The 18,289-nt window shown below is 40.5% G+C and overlaps 1 protein-coding gene across 2 annotated transcripts in view; it reads right to left on the bottom strand.

Moving 5' to 3' along the window:
- Positions 1-18,289, bottom strand: part of Arhgap24 (Rho GTPase activating protein 24) — a 600,446-nt gene that overhangs the window by 547,128 nt on the left and 35,029 nt on the right. Inside the window, exon 1 of one of the 2 annotated variants that reach the window (XM_040747530.1) lies at positions 14,144-14,367. The exons of the other annotated variant lie outside the window; for it this stretch is intronic. The gene's annotated coding sequence lies outside the window, so the exon portion shown is untranslated. Of the gene's footprint in view, positions 1-14,143; positions 14,368-18,289 lie in introns of those variants that run through there. 2 annotated transcript variants of the gene reach the window in all.

Here is an 18,289-nt window from a genome sequence, read left to right as displayed (position 1 = left end):
TCTTACAATGAGGGATGCTCTCTCAGCCTGAACTCTTGGGGGAGGGCCTAGGCCCTGCTCTGGATGAAATGACAGACTATGGACAACCCCCATGGAGGGCCTTACCCTCCCAGGGAAAATAAGTGGGGATTGAGCATGGGGGGAGCGGGGTTGGTTGATGGGAGGTCATGGGAGGAGGGAAGGGAGAGGGAACTGTGATTGACATGTGAAGCAACCTTGTTTCTACTTTAAATTTAAAAATAAAATAAAAAATATTAAAAAAAGATGTAGGTACAGGAAAGGGCTTTTTGAACAGGACTCCATTTGTCCAGAAACTAAGGCCAAATGATAAGTAGGACCATACAAAACTAAAAAGCTTCTGAACAGCTTTGGAAACAACCAATCCTGGGAAGAAGAAACCCATGTAATGGGAGGAAATCTTTGCTAACTATAATCTGACTTTGTGTTTTTCCTTAAAACAAGGAAAGTCTCTCTTCAGGCGGATTGAGGAGGGGGTGGGGATGGAGACATTATTGAACACTGAAACAGGCTCTGTGTGTGTGTGTGTGATTACACCACGAAGCATGTAAGTAATATGGGAGTCCAAATGTATATGTGACACTAGTAACAATGGAGGACTGTTCCTTCTTTTCTTGAATTTCTCATTAATTTTACTAATAAAAAATAAAGCATGATCCTATTATCCAACCCTCATGCCTTACAGTGCTTTTACACACTGGTGACCAAGGTATCTGGTAGAAAAATCAGATGATCCCATTAGAGCAGACTGGAGAGAGGGGCCGAGAGTACCTGTGACACACAGCGGAAGAGAAAAGGGTAAGTTTTGATATGATACTGATATAGTAACTCCAGAAAGTCCAATTATAGGGACAGTCAGTTTCTAAATTGACTACTAGGTCCAGCTAGGACTGGGTTTGTTGACAATCTAAGTTTTTAATGCTTTTGATATAGAGATCCCTGCAGGCTATTTCTGCTAATAGAGCTGGTGAAACATGCTGGGTGGCGATGACAGCTGTGCTGGGCTGAGGAACAGCTTCTGCTCACAGCTACCGTTGTACCTCGGCTCAGTGCAAATGCAATTGAAGAGTTTTAATATGCTGATTTTCTTGCTGATGCAACCTAACAATTTCACTCAACAAGGCTGGAAAACATAGATAAGTCATGATGTGAAGTTTCACAAGTCTGAAAAGACCATGAACAAAAATTCCAAAACACCTTGAGGGAACTTTTAGAACTGGGTGGCTCACAATCGCTCATAAACATCAGATCTGCCGTGGTGGCTGGATATGAAGAAATGGCACACACAATGGAACATTATGCAGTCATAAAGAAAAATGAAATCAAGGCATTATGGGGAAATGGCTACAATTAGAACTTACTAGGTTAAGTGAAATGAACTAGACTCAAAAACACACTGCATACTTTCTCCCATATTTAGTGTGTGTGTGTGTGTGTGTGTGTGTGAAATGTCTGTGTCTATATGTGTGTGCTCTAGGCCACAAAAGCATTAAAGGAATAATGAGAGGAGACAAGAGATTGGATGAAAGTGCTGACAGAGAGAGCTATGGGATGCGTGAGATAGGAAAGCAGAGGGGACCAATGAGAGGAAGGGGGTGCACAGAGGTGGGGTGCATAGAGGAAGTAAGTAATGGCAGGGAATAGAGAAAACAAGGCACAATGAAGCAAGTGCGTACGAAGATGTCACCGTGAAACCCATTACTCTGTGCTCTAACCTGAAACGTTCATCGAAATCTTTCCTACTGCCATCCTTCAGCATTTGAAGTCTATTTTTGGATTGGTACTCACCAGAATGGTTGACTTCAAAAGCTGCTACGTGCATTCCCGGCTTGAGTTTCATTTAAAAAAATGTTCAATGAATTTTGGGTTGGAATTAGGACAGAATTGCTAATGATTTATGAAACTATCTAAAACATGTTTCTGCCTGTTTGTACTACTGCTTTACACAAACCATTCAACACTGATAATTATAAAATATAAGCATTGATTGACTGTGAAGCATTCTGAAGGTGCTCTTCATCCTGTGTTATAAAACATTCAGCCAGGATTTAATCCTCTATGTGAAATAAATATGCATGTCCGTCTCATTAGTGTAAACTTCTCCTTTCATATTTAATGAGTGGTAAACCTGCATATATACCAAGGAATCATGCTAAATAGTTCTTTGTGATTTATTAGTAATAAGTGTTTGGTTTGTATATGTATTTTATTTATCTGTATATTCAAGGAGCATAAAAGTTACCCAGGTATAAAGGTATCAACGTACAGGACATTTTACAACCCTAGAGCTAAATTATAAAATGTATAGAAAATTCAATACAATGGAAAAAAGAAAATGAAATAGTAAACATTACAGATGAGATTATCACAAGGATCATATGTGATTACTGGGAGCAGTTACACACCAATGAACCTAAAAACATACAATCTACCTGTAATTCTTACCAAAATAACACATAATGATAATAATAATCAATGTTTAAAGCTAGGCTAAAGATGTGAGTGCTATTTCCTCAGAAAAGCTGAGTAGCTATGGCAAGGAGTATTCAATGTCACTGATCATCAGACACATGCATGCCAAACACACTGGGATATAACCCGTATCGTTCACTACAGCTATTATTACAATAAATAGATAAATAAATGAATAGGGACAATTAGTGTCAGTGAGGATGTATAAAACCAAATCTATGCCTTCTATCTGTGAGAATGCAAAATGATTCAGTCACTATGAAAAGAGTAAAGATACTCTTGAAGAAATTAGCAACAGATCTTCCATATACGCCACAGTTCTGATTCTGGATATTTAGTCCAAAATTGAAAACAGGATCTTAAAGACTTATGGACACACTCTATGAGGAAACACTATTTACAACACTCAATATATCCACAGCCTAATGTCCATCAGCAAAAAAAAAAATAAAGAAAACATAATGTATATAACAGAATACTATTCAGCCTTTAAAAGCAAGGAAATTCTACAGCGTGCTACACTATAGATCAACCTTGAGAACATTATGTTAAGACACATGTAGGAAGAAAATTGGTGTTGGGTTCCACTGACATATGTATTTAAGACTCAAATTCATAGCATCAAATGTGGAATGGTGGCTGCCAGTGGCTAGGACACTGTGAAACAGTGGGGGGAGGGGGGAGGGTTCATGTGGGGAGCCGCCCCCACATTCTCCGTTACAAGATGGCGCTGACACCCGTTGTCAGTTGGTGCGCACGTGCCTGCTACTTTTCTATCCCTTACTCTCTGCCTCTCCCGTGGCTGACAAGCAGGAGCCAGTCAGGAGATGACACGTCCGAGGCGGGGACTGCTGAGCTATATAAGGGTTGGGCTTTTCGCTCCCCCCGGGTCTCCACTCTGTAAGCTTATGCTCTCCCTCTCAAGACGCATTAAAGCTGTTCTGCAGAAGGATCCTAAGTGTGCCGCGTCGTTCTTGCTGGCGAGACGGTAGCGCGGGACAGGTTCACACCAATGGGCACAAAGTTCCGAGTAGTGAAGATGAAAGATCTGCTGTACAGTGTGGCATCCACAATCAGCAATCGCGTGTCCTACATTATGGTGGTAGATGCCACATTAATTGTACTTGCACAATAAAACAAAATTTTACAGCGAGGAACTGCAAAGTGTAGGCAAATCTCTCAGAGTAGCATTTACAAGCGGGAAGAACATATCTCATCTGCCGAGGGATGATTCTTATGTATTGGTTGATAATAAAAGCGGAAATGGCCTATAGTCAGGCGGAGTACAGCTAGGTGGGAAAGTCAAATGGAGAAAAAGAGACGGGAACAGCAGAGTTGTGGATATTCAAGTCAGCAACTGGGGAAGCAAGATGCACTAGGGATCGGGTAAAGCCACGAAACCATATGGCAAAACACAGATTAATAGAAATGGGTTAATTTAAATGTAAGATCTAGTTAGTTATAACCCTGAGCTATTAGCCAAGCATTTTGTAATTAATATTAAGCTACTGAGTAATTATTTCAAAGAAGCTACAGGACAGGGCAAGATAGACAAACCTCTGGTACACTCATCCAGGATCTAATAAGTAAATATAAGGTTTGTAAAGGACACAGACACAGCCTTCCCACAGAGCTGTAAGAACATTTTATTCCCTCTAATGCTATATCCAGACGTCCATGCTGCCTACACTTCACATCAATTCTGGCTAAAAGCAGCGATAAAATGTGTCTTAACACGCAAGTTTTTAGGACAGCAGGCCACATGTGTAGATGATTGAAATAGGGGAACCACTAACTTGGCATCCATTTTCAAAATTGCAGTTTGAAAAACTCGTATGTATCAATTGTCCTTGTTAAATAAGAGAACGTGAAATAGGAAAATAGATTTTAAATGCCAGACTCTGGCAAACATTCCTGGTGAGTCGTTACAACTGAGTGAGAAAGTAAATGTTATGTCTGGCGAGGTGACTCCAGATGGTCCAACAAGGGGAAAGAAACAGAACTGGCAAGATCGTAATAGACAACAGCGTCAATGGGACACAAGCTTCCCCAGGATTATGACCTTAGAGCTTCGGGTCATTCGCGGTGTAACATTAAAATACACAGTAGAGCTGCTGTCCGGCTGTTACCCACTTTTCAGCAACAACACTGCAGCATCCTCGCTGCAAATCGCAGTCATGGGCTGGTCACATGTCAGCCCACCACTAACTTTTGTGTAGATCTTGCATCGCTTCTCATGGGCTGGAGAACATGGAGCAGACTGAGTTCTGACTGTATAACAGACCATGATGGGCAGGTGGTGCAGCCCGCGGCTCTGATGCTTGAGGGATGAGCCCTGGGGAAGGCTGGGCAAATCTGTAATGGATCAGGAAGCTCAGATTCCGCTGCAAGCTGTGGGAGACAAAAGCTCCCACCTGACTGTCTCACATTGGCCTTGGAGTGAAGGGTACACAACGTGAGGGGGTGCTTCTCCCGGGGAACATCTGGAAGTCATTTCATCATAAAGACTGAGCGTTTGTCACAGAGCTCCTCCTGATACAGCCGTCCTCAAACTGGACACCGTGATAGCAGTGCCTGAGGTTTCAGGGTGAGTCTCTCACAGTCTTCTGTTCCTTGTATTTGTGATTCCATCTCAGCTTCATATTTCAAATAAAAAACATTTGTTAAAGGGCAAGCACACTTGAGAGGAATAAAATACAAGAGACAACTGGAATTTAACAAGGAAATCTTCATGAAAGGAAAATTACGCAAAGATCTCTCTCAAGGTAACATTTTCTCTGATATGTCAAAGGTTTCCAAGGACTTTCTTTGGAAAAATAAACATGGTCTCATGTTAGCACTGAGTTCTATCAGGTATAACATAAACCCAAGAGAATCAGCTTCCTTGAGTGAGAGACTTCCATGTGCCAGTACGCCGAATACAATGACTAACAGGGGAAATTCTGGAGTTCAGAATTTCAGTGTAAGACAACCTGTAGGTGTTCTAAGTAAAATTCAACATAATTTAGTGAAAGAACACAGGCAATAAACAGTGATTTCCAAAATCAAAGCTCAGGACCATTTGTGATCTGGAGACAATCTAAAGAACATGTTGACCTCCAGTTAGCCAATTAATTTCAGTTTTAATACATCAGAGAACAGGTTAGGAAGTAGCACACTAGGAATTTTGGAAGAAATTGATATATGAAAGATTACCCTGCTAATTCTGGGGAATAAAAATGAAATCACAGTGTAATAAATTTTATTCATATGTCATCAGGATCTGCTAGGATTTAGAGGGATTTTGCTATCAAATGTCCAATCTTAAAAAAAAATAATGTAATATAGCTAGCTGCTTTTTATCAAGCTAGGCATTCCTGAGCATAGGGATTAGTGCCCCCTCACAGAGTTCATACTCTACTGGAATTTGTTATGTGAGTTGCTAAATCCTTTTTTACCAGTTCTGCATCATCAAATAACAGGCAGGTGATTACACTTGCTCAAATTCATTAAACATTTTCAAAAACATAGCTCAGTTTTCACACTGTCCAAAATGTATATATACATGACACTGTATGGGTGCTACATTACTCCATTTTCAAATCTAATATAGAACTTGACTTACTTCTAAGCAGTTAGTAAGACAGTGGTTCTCAATCTGTGGGTCTCCTACCTTTTGGGTCACATATCAAATATATCAGATAACCTTCATATCAGATATTTACATTATGATTCATAATAGTAGCAAAATTACCATTATGAATTAGCAAGGAAATAAATTTATGGTTAGGAGTCACCACGGTATAAGACACTGTATTAAAGGGCTGCAGTATTAGAAAGGTTGAGAACCACTACAGCAAAGGCTTCCTGCTTTGGATCACATCAGCAGCTCAGACGGGGAAAAAAACAAAGACATGGGGAAGGCGTGAGCTCATTTTCTACTATGGCAGATAGTAACAGCATGAATAAAGGGGAAGAGAAACCGAAAGAGGATGGGGAGAGGCAGGTACATCACGCCAAGTGGTCAGATGTGATCATACCTTTAATTCTTGCTGTGACTCACAAGACAGATTATAGTCCCAACCTGTTTACAGAAGGGTGGGGGTAAGTTTCCCTAGAGTTAAAGACACCTGTTACAGAGGCCAAACAACTAACAGCTCTGTTGCAGAGCTCTCTAACACCCTAGGAACAACAAATGGTTTGTTTAAGAATAGAAGAGTCCTTTTTTTCTGGGATCTACTGGCCTGGGGACTACAGCCAAGTAGAAGCATGCCCAGAAGACCAAGCAACAAAAAGCCTACAGAGAGTGCCAGTCTACTCCTGCCCCTACTCAGGGCAGAGGTGAGCTGTGGCCCCCACCTCAGGTCGACTTCCTTCCACTTGCCCTTTCTTGGATCACCTGACCTGAGGACTGCAGCCAGGGCGACTCGCCCCTGGAGGAACAAGCAACTAGGAGCCTGCTGAGAATGCCTGTCTATTCCAACATCCACTCAGGGTCGAGGAGAGGGAGTACCTCAGACATGCCTGCACTCACCATGAGATCCATCAGAGTATTGGACCTGCTTGTACCCACAAACTTGGACCTGTACCCACCAGGAAAGGAAAAGACCCCACCTATACCCACTGGAAGAAAGGATGGGGAGACAACAATATAAGAACACATTCAACAACAGAAAAAACAATATGATGCCACCAGAGTCTAGGGACTCTATACCAGCAGGACCTGAACACAGATGAAGCAGAAGAGAACGACTTTAAAAACAACTTCATGAAGATGATAGAGGCCCTTGCAAGAAATAATTCAAACACTACAAAGTTTGAAAGCTGAAACAGAGACAATAAAAAACACACAGTCTAATGGAATGCTGGAATTAGAAACGGTGAGTAAACGATCAGGAACTACAGATGCAAACATAACAAACAGAATACAAGAGTTGGAAGAGAGAAACTCAGGCATTGAAGATACACTAGGGGAAATAGATTCATCAACCAAAGAAAATCTTAAGTGCAAAAAATTCCTAACATAAAACATCCAGGAAATAAGGGACACAGTGAAAAGGCCAAATCTAAGAATAATATGGATAGAAGAAGGGGAAGAAACCCAACTCAAATGTGCAGAAAATATATTCAACAAAAATCACAGAAGAAAACTTTCCCAACCTAAAGAAAGACATGCAAGTACAAGGAGTCTACAGAACATTAAAGAAAGTGGACCACAAAAAATCCCCTTGCCACATAATAATCAAAACCCCATGCATACAGAATAAAGAAAGGATATTAAGAGCAGCAAAGGAAAAAAGGCCAAGTAACATATAAAGGCAAACCTATCAGAATCACACCTGATTTCTCCAAGGAATTTCTGAAAGCCAGAAGGTCCTGGATAGATGTTCTACAAACACTAAGAGACTACGGATGCCAGCCCAGACTGACTACCATACCCAGGAAAGCTTTCAATCACTATACGTGGAGAAAACAAGATATTCCATGACAAAACCAGATTTAAACAATATATATCCACTAATCCATGCCAACAGAAAGTACTGGAAGGAAATCTTTAGCCTAGGGAAGATAACAATGCTCACAAAAACATAGGCAATAGATAATCCCACTTTACCAAAGGCCAAAAGAAAAGCTAGGGTACATCCACAAACAATACCAACAACAACAACAAATCAGGAACAAACAAGAATTAATATTCACTGGTCCTTAATCTCTCTCAATATTAATGGTCTTAATTCGCCTATAAAAAGACACAGGATAACAGAATGGTAATGAAGCCAGAATCCATTCTTCTGCTGCATACAAGAAACACACCTAAACTTCAAAGACAGACATTACCTTAGAGTAAAAAGATTGGGATAAGATTTTCCAATCAAATGGACCCAAGAAACAAGCTGGTGTAGCTATCCTAGTATCTAACAAATTAGACTTCAAACTAAAATCAATCAGAAGAGATGAAGAAGGTCATTTCATATTCATAACAGGAAATATCCATCAGGAGGAAGTCTCAATTCTGAACATCAATGCCCCAAATACAAAGGCACCCACGTTCATAAAAGAAACATTACTAAAACTCAAATCACACATAAGACCTCACACAGTTATAGTGGGAGACTTCAACAGCCCACTCTTACCACTAGACAGGACCACCAGACAGAAACTTAACAAAGAAACAAAGGAACTAACAGAAGCTATGACCTAATTTGGTTTGACAAATATCTATAGATCATTCCATCCAAAACCAAAAGAATTTACCTTCTTCTCAGCACCACATGGGACATTCTCTAAAATCAACCACAACTTGGGAACATAGCAAACCTCAACAGGTACAAAAAAATTGGAATAACCTCCTGCATCTTACCAGACCACCATGCTTTAGAGTTAGAATTCAACGACAACACAAATTGCAGAAACCCCACAAGCTCATGGAATTTTAACAACGCACAATTGCACCATTCCTTGATCAAGGAAGAAATAAAGAAAGAAATTAGACTTCCTAGAATTCAATGAGAATTAAGAGAGAACATATCCAAACTTATGGGACACTTTGAAAGCAGTATTAAGAGGAAAGTTCATAGCACTAAGGGCACATATGAAGAAATTGGAGAATAGTCACACTAGAGAATTAACAGCACAACTGAAAGCACTAGGAAAAAAGAAGCAAACTCACCATGGAGGCGTAGACACCAGGAAATAATCAAATTGAGGGCTGAAATCAATAAAGTCGAAACAAAGAAAACGAGACAAAGAATCAATGTAACAAAGAGTTGGTTCTTCGAGAAAATCAACAAGATAGACAAAACTTTATCCAAACTGACCAAAAGGCAGAGAGAGAACATGCAAATTAACAAAAATCAGGAATGAAAAAGGGGACATAATAACAGACACTGAGGAAATCCAGAGAATCTCCAAGTCATAATTTGAAAACCTGTACTCCACAAAATTCAAATATTTAAAGGAAATGGACAATTTTCTGGATAGATATCACTTACCAAAATTAAATCAAGAACAGATAAGCAATTTAAATAGACCTATAACCCCTAATGAAATAAAAGTAGTCATTAAAAGTCTCCCAACCAAAAAAAGTCCAGGCCCAGGTGGCTTCAGTGCAGAATTCTACCAGAAATTTAAAGAAGATCTAATTCCAGTGTTCCACACAACAGAAGCAGAAGGTTCATTGCCAAATTCTTTTTACAGGACTACAATTACCTTGGTACCCAAGCCGCACAAAGGGACAACTAAGAAAGAGAACTTCAGACCAATATCCCTCATGAACATTGATGCAAAAATACTCAATAAAACACTAGCAAATTGAATTCAAGAATACATCAGAAAAATCATCCCCCGATGTCAAGTAGGCTTCATCCCAGTGATGCAGGGATGGTTCAACATACAAAAAACTATAACGTAATCCACCATGTAAACAAACTGCAAAAGAAAAACCCCATGATCATCTCACTTGATGCTGAAAAAGCCTTTGACAAAATCCAACACCCAATCATGATAAAAGTCCTGGAGATAACAGGATCATACCGGAATATAATAGAAGCAGTGTGCAATAAACCAACAGCCAACATCAAACTAAATGAAGAGAAACTCAACACAATTCCTCTAAAATCAGGAACAGGACAAGTCTGTCCTCTCTCTCTCTCTCTCTCTCTCTCTCTATATATATATATATATATATATATATATATAGATAGATAGATAGATAGATAGACAGATAGATAGATATAGATATATATAGATATATATATCTTCAATATTGTACTTGAAGTTCTGACTAGAGCAATAAGACAACAAAAGGAGATCAAGGGAATGCAAATTGGAAGGAAAGAGGTCAAACTTTCACTATTTGCAGATAGTTTACATAAGTGACCCAAAAATTCAACACAGGAAATCCTACAGCTGATAAACACCTTCAGCACAGTGGCAGGATACAGGATTAACTAAAAAAAAACCGGTAGCCCTCTTATATACAGACAATAAATGGACTGAAAAAGAAATCAGAGAAACATTACCCTTTACAATAGCCCCAAACAACATAAAATATCTAAGGGTGGCATTGACCAAACAAGTGAAAGACCTGTATAGCAAGAGCTTTGAGTCTTTAAAGAACAAAATTAAAGAAGACACCAGAAAATGGAACAATCACCCATGTTCTTGGACAGATAGGATCAACATAGTAAAAATGGCAATCTTGCCAAAAGTAATCTACAGATTCAATGCAATACCCATCAAAATACTGCACAATTCTTCCCACACCTTGAAAAAACAATAATCAACTTTATATGGAAAAACAAAAGACCCATGTACAATAAAGGAACTTTCAGAGGCATCACCATCCCTGACTTCAAGCTCTATTATAGAGCTATAGTTCTGAAAAGTTTGATATTGGCACAAAAATAGATAGACCAATGGAGCTGAATTGAAAACTCTTGTATTGGCCCATAAGCTTATGAACACTTGATTTTTGACAAAGAAGCTAGAGTTATACAATGGAAAAAGGAGAGCATCTTCAACAAATAATGCTGGTATGACTGGATGCTGGCATGTGGAGGACTGCAGATAGATCCATGTCTATAGCCATGCACAGAACTTAATTATAAATGAATCAGAGACATCAGCATAGATCCAGTCACACTGAATCTCTTGGAAGAGAAAGTTGGAGGCACCCTTGAACTAACTGGTGCAGGAGACTGCTTCCTGAGTGTGAAACCAATAACATAGGCACTGAGATAGACAATTAATAAATGGGACCTCCTGAAACTGAGAAGCTTCTCTAAGGCAAAGGACATAGTCAATAAGACAAAAAGGCAGCCCACAGAATGGAAAAAGATATTCACTAACTCCACATTTGACAGAGGGCTGATCTTCAAATTTTACAAAGAACTTAAGAAGCAGGTCTCCAAAACACCAAGTGATCCAATTAGAAAGTGGGGTGCAGAACTGAATGGAGAATTCTCAATAGAGGAGTCTAAAATGGCTGAGAGATACTTGAAAAGTGCTCAACATCCTTGGCCATTAGGGAAGTGAAAATTGAAACAACTCTGAGATACCATCTCACTCCTGTCAGAATGGCTAAAATCAAAAACACCAATGACAGTTTATGCTGGAGAGGATGTGGAGAAAGGGGAACACTCCTCCACTGCTGGTAGAAGTGCCAACTTGTACAGCCAATTTGGAAATAAGTATTGAGACTCTTCTGGAAAATGGGAATCAGTCTACCATAAGATCCAGCAATTCCACTCTTAGGCATATACCCATAAATGCACATTCATACAACAAGGACATCTGCTCAACTATGTTCACAGTAGCATTGTTTGTGGTGGCCAGAACCTGGAAGCAGCCTAGATGCCCCTCAACTGAAGAGTGGACAAAGAAAATATGGTACTTTACACAAGGGAGTACTACTCAGCAGAAAAAACAATGGAATCTTGAAATTTGCAGGCAAATTGATGGCACTGGAAGAAACCATCCTGAGTGAGGTAACCCAGTCACAAAAAGACAAACATGGTATGTACTCATTCATATATGGATTTTAGACATGAATCAGGAAAGTGCCAGCCTACAATTCCACTGCTAAAGAGTCTAGGAACCAGGGAGGACCCTAAGAGAAATATGCATGGTACCCCAGAGAAGGGGAATGGAACAGGATCTCCTGAGTGGACTGGGAGCATGGAGATAGGAGACAGAAAGCGGGGTAAAGTGAGGGGTAGAAGAGAAGGGGAGAGGAGGACATGGGGGAGTATGAAAGTTGAGTCTGGGGAAGAATAGAGAAGAGCAGGATGAGAGATACCATAATAGAGGGAGTCATTATAGGTTTGAGGAGAATCTGGCACTAATGAGATTTCCAGAGATGTACAAGGATGACACCAACTGGCAATCTAAGCAATAGTGGAGAGGCCACCTTAAATGCTCTTCCCCGATAATGAGATTGATGTCTACATTGTATGCCATCCTAGAGCCTTCATGCAGTGACTGATGAAAGCAAAGCAGACACCCACAGCTAAACACTGAACTGAACTCCTGGAAACCAGTTGCAATGAGGAAGGAGTAATGAGCAAAGGGGTGAAGACCAGGTGGGTGAAATCCACAGAAAAAGTTGACCTGAACAAGGGGGAGCTCATGGACCCCACACTGATGGCTGAGAGGCCTGCATAGGACTGATCCAGAACCCCTGAACATGGGTGTCAGTGAGGAGGCCTTGGCAATCTTTGGGGCCTAGGGTACTAGAACATTATTTATCCTTGGCACATGAATGCACTGTGGGAGCCCATTCCACATGGAGGAATGCTCTCTCAGCCTGGACTCATGGGGGAGGTGCTAGGCCCTGCCCCAGATGATATGACTTTGGGGATTCCCCATGAAGGGCATCACCCTACCTGGAGAGTTGAGTGGGGATTGAATGGGGGTTGGCAGGTTTAGTGGGGGATGAGGGAGGAGGGAAGGGAAAGGGAGCTGGAGTTGACTTGTGAAACAAGCTTGTTTTAATTTAAATAAATAAAACAGTAAAACAAGAATAGACAGTTCATTGGCTACTTAAAAACATTAATAATAAAGCCAGCATGAGATAAGAAAGCTGTCCTGTGGAAATGACAGTGTGCTTAGCCTGGGGAAGTATTTCAGGTTTGCCATAGAGAGGAGAGGGGAGAGAGAAAAGATCTTGGTGAGTGATAGAACAGGCAACTGTCAATAAATTCAAACACAAAGAAAAGGACAACCTCTTTCCTTGCCCTTACCAATCCTAAACTCACAAGAACCAATTTCCATCTATAAGGTAATGCCCAATACACAGTGCATGCATGTCTTCTGCTATGTAATGCAAGGGAGAAATGTGCAATATGGGAAACACATTTTGTTTTGATATTATTAATTGAAATACAAGTAGTTTACAACATAGTTTTAGTTACTTTAATGGATTAACTAATTAGGAAAACAAATTTCTAAACATGGTATCTTAGAAACATACTTTTACAGGAGGTGGTGGCGCACACCTTTAGTCCCAGTACTCGGGAGGCAGAGGCAGGTGAATCTCTGTGAGTTCAAGGCCAGCCTGTTCTACAAGAGCTAGTTCCAGGATAGCTAGGTCTACACAGAGAAACTCTGACTCAAAAAAAGAAACATACTTTTAAAACTAGAGCTTTTAAGCATTATATATACACACATGTGTGCATGTGTATGCATATAAATTATATATAAGAAGAAATAAAAATCAATTCAAATTTACAGTCTTGATGTTTTATAATGTTTCTAATGTTTAAAATTATACAAACAATGTTCTCTGTTGACAATGGAAATTGGAAAATAATAAACACAGAACAGACATATAAAATATTCAAGGGTATATATGTGTACCATGAAGCATGCAGATTCCAGAAGAAAACATAAGATCCCTTGGAACTGGAGCTGCAAATGGTTATGAATCACCATTGGGTGCCAGGGATCAAAACCAGGTCTTCTGGAAGAGTGTATAGTGCTCATAACCACTAACCCATCTCTCCAGCCCCAAATAATTAATCTTCTAAAAACAAGTTTTAAAGTGTTTAGAACTGAATAACAGCAAAAATATATATTCTAAGTGTCTCTGGGGTATGCGTTTGGCAATGCTTAGATGTTATACTAGTAAAAGAGCACAAGGTGAAGGAGACGGTTCAGTCAGAAATGAACTCACCTCACAAGCTTGAAGCATGGTTTCAGATCCTAGAACCCACATTAAAAAGGTGAGTGCCATGTCATATGTCTATAAGTGGAGTAATGACAGGATGGGAGGCAGACGCAGGCAGATCCTGATTTCATAATAAAATCCAAATAGGTGTGATCGTTTCTCTTTGAATTCCTTACTCAAAATTATTGAAACGCAATCAAGTTGATGTTCTTAGTCTTGAAAGGTGGGCGGGCATTTATTTCAGTAGCCATTTCTTAGTGGATTCCCTAAAACACAATAAATAATAACACTGTCTTTTTTATCAGCCTGCATGCCCCTCCCCCACCCATGTTTTCACAGCATTGGCTAGTGCAATGGTAAATGAGTATGAGTTGAAAATCCTCGCCTTGTTTTTGTGATCTTAGCAAGCGACATGTTTAGTGTGTCATCGTTAAAAAGGATGTGACCTGTGGATTTTTTCTAGATGTTTTTTGTCAATTGGATTTCCTAATCTTCCTAGTTTTCTGACAGTTTGTACCATGAGTCATAGCTGAATTTCTTAAATGATCTTTCTATATTTCTTGAGGTCATGCACACATCCTCATTTCTGTTAATGCTGTAAGGTAAAGTGATTAAAAAGTTAAATCAAACATTATTATGCTAAGCCACACTAAAACATAATGCTTGGATACAGTTCAACACACAGGCAACCTTTTATAGTTGTTTTTAATAAGAAACTAGATTAATATAAAGATAATTACAGGATATACATGTATTGTTTTTTATTATTTATTTTTAAGTTTAAATTTAGATTAGAAACAAGGTTGCTTCACAAGTCAGTTCCAGGTCCCTCTCCCTTTCCCTCCCCTCCTCCTGTGCCCTCTCTCCAATCCCCCCATTATCCCCTCAGTTCCCCAGGGAGGTGTCCATAGTCTGTCATTTCATCCAGGGCAGGTCCTAGACCCTCCCCCAAGAGGTCTCACCTCAGGATGAGAGTGCATCTCACATTGTTGGATGGGAGTCCAAAGTCCATGTGTATACTCAGGATGAATACTGATCTACTGCCCAAGGCTCAATAGATTACCTAGGCCTCCTCACTGACACCCACATTCAGGGGGTCTTGATCAGTCCCATGCTGGATCCCCAGGCATCAGCCTGGGATTCAAGAGTTAACCCTTGTCAGGTCAGCTGTTTCTGGGGTTAAACCAGCCCAGTCTTAATCCCTTTGGTCATCAGTCCTCCCTCTCTGTTACTGGCTTTCTTGAGTTCAGCTCAGTGCTTAGCCTTGGGAGTCTGCCTCTTCTTCCATCAGCCACTGAATGAAGTTTCTGTTCCCAGACTCTCTGGCCATGGGATTGTAGGCTGGCACTCCCCAGATCTATGTCTAAAATCCATATATGAGAGAGTACATGCCATGTTTCTCTTTTTGTGACTGGGTTACCTCACCCAGGATGGTTTCTTCTAGTGTCATCCATTTGCCTACAAATCTCAGGGTTCCATTGTTTTTTCTGCTGATATACATATATTGTTACATACATTTGTGTGCATTGTATGTATCTGTCTATTTTGTACTTGGCTTGCTTGTTTTTTATCAAGGATGTTTTGTAACTATGTTCATGAGGGATATTGGTTTGTACTGTAATGTTTGTCTAGTTCTAGTGTTGGGGGTTGCACTCTGATTCCTTCATATATTAGTAAGATTCCTTCATCCATGGTCCTCTAAGACACGATGGCTATGATGAGAAAATTTTCTACTCTGTGTGTAATATAATGAGCAGTTGTGTCACCTGTAGTGTGTGTGTGTGTGCAAGCATTTGTACACATGTGTGAACAAATTTTGGTTACTCTTAGGAGATATACCACCTTCAATTGTTTTTCTCCATTTTGATCACCTGTGTCTTTGGAGGATCTTGCCCATTCTAACTGAATCTAAAACCACAGAGGCTGGTCATGATGTTGTGTGCCTTGAACACTCTCACTCAGAAAGCGGAGCCCCAAGGACTGTGATGAGTTCAAGGACAGACTCGGCCAACAGCCAGGCCCAGTCCAGCCGCAGATCTTAATGAGATGTTGTCCCAGAAGAACCAAATCAAGTAAGTCACAGAATGGTCAAACCATTAGAAGCACCTGCTTTCTCCTCATTTTTAAGAACCGAGAGCTACAAACCACACCCACAACAGCTTGGGGAGAGTTAAGACCTGAGGACAACAGTGTCCGGTGTCTGTCCCATCAGTGTCTGGTGTCTTTCTGAGCAAGGCATCAGAGATGAACCTTCTCCCAGAGTACTCTCACAAACCTTCGTTCTGTTCTTCTCTCCAGTTCACCCCTATGGAGTTTCCTCACTCATTCTTAGGCTCTTAGAGACAATCACACCTTCTTGGATTTCACTTGTTTAACTCTCAAGAGATCATTTGAATTTCCAAAACCCAAAACTTCATTAGGTATTTTCATCCTAGCACCCAATTCCATGCCTTTCTATATTCTAAAAACCTCATATTTGCACTGTGTGAGCATCATTAGATTGAAAATTATACTAAAAATCTAAAAAGGAAAATAGGAACCCTTTTCAGAAATTAAACCTGCAGTTCAGTCCCAGAAGCATGGACACTCTGGAATGAGGGCTCTCTCTGAACCCTTTGTCTGAGAGGAGGTAAGATTGAAGGAGGAGGCTATGGGTCATGAAATCTGAAACGTTTTCCATGTTTGGGGGCTAATGGCATTCATGGAGGGATTTGCAGCCATCTCTTCTTGTATGTGATTCCTTGGTGATGGCTGGAAACTTTCATGCGCTGCTTGCCAAATTGTGTCCATATGGGCAAGTGCTCATGATGTGCAACCTAATCCCTGCTTGCTGGCTCCATGGCAGCCCAGGGTAACACACCAGCAATCACAGCCTTCACGGCCGCGCTCTGCACCCATCCATCATTGCTTCTTCAAAAGAGGGTCCTGGCTGCTTTGATGTGATTTTCTAAAGTCTCGCTGGTTTCTACCAAATCAGGACCATAGCCTTGAATTACCCGTTTGATGATAAATGATCAGAACAACTTTGCAAAAGTATGAAATAGCCCTTGAGTTTAATTTCATTTTTGGGAACTTCATATGTGAGTGATATATATGCAATTCCCCCTGAACACCCCCTCTAAAATTTAGTTGAGGAATCCCATGATGGACACTGCTGATCTTGTTAGATGGTTCATGGTTCTTGGGAGGAAACATCATTACCACACCACACCACACACACACACACACACACACACACACACACACACACGTGTGTGTGTGGGCATATGTGTACACACATTTATTGTTTTATATATTATATGTTAACTAAGGTTAGACAGCAATCCACTTCCCTATGGCTTCTCCGTATACTCTTAGTGTTATTTAATTTTCTCCCTCCCTCTCCCCCATACTATCTTTCCTTCTGGCTCCCCAACTCAAGTTTCTCCATTTTTCCCACTGTCCCTCTTCAAAGAACCTGTGTCTTCCCCCTCCTTAGAGCTCCAAAATATGAAAGAGCTTTTATGTTGAAAGAGTTCAGGTTTGTCTCCGTGTTTGAAAACAGTGAATGTTCCTCACTGAGCCCTCCCCCTTCCAATATAAAGGAAAATACCCTGCAAATTAAAATAGGACTGCAGTCAGAGATGGGGCAGAAGAGACAGGTGGGGCTATCTAATTGGCCCTCCCTTCAGCACAATTTCCCTCAGAATGAATGGAGCAGAGCTTCCGAGACCTTCACCTGCACTCTGCTTTCCAAGACCCATGGTTAGTAGAGTACTCACATGGCCACATGTTTTATAAATTTGCAAAACTTTCAATCCAAAGTAGATAAGGCCACTGTCACTTTCATTCTAACCACCCTCTAGCACAGTGGGTGGTTCCAGATATCTAACCCTTATAGGTATGATCCCAAGGGGTGGGGGGTGGAACTTCATGGCATATCCTTGGATGACTGAAAACAAGTCCATAAGGTGGATGTTGGAACACAAAAACTACTTCCTAGTTTATCATGTAAGTAGCTTGTTCTATTATTCACTCCTGCCTTGACTGGCCACTTTTCCAGGGGTACAAAGAAATGGGTGGCCATACAATCCAGAAACTACAAGCTCTAGATGCATATGCAAACGTAACTCCTCTTTGAAAGTTAATTGCCTCAGATATTCATCATGGTGA

The sequence above is a fragment of the Mesocricetus auratus genome, unplaced genomic scaffold, assembly GCF_017639785.1.
Source record: "Mesocricetus auratus isolate SY011 unplaced genomic scaffold, BCM_Maur_2.0 Super-Scaffold_100006, whole genome shotgun sequence".
Lineage (NCBI taxonomy): Eukaryota > Metazoa > Chordata > Mammalia > Rodentia > Cricetidae > Mesocricetus > Mesocricetus auratus.
Note: the sequence above shows the minus strand (reverse complement) of the source record. Positions and strands in the feature narration are given on the sequence as shown.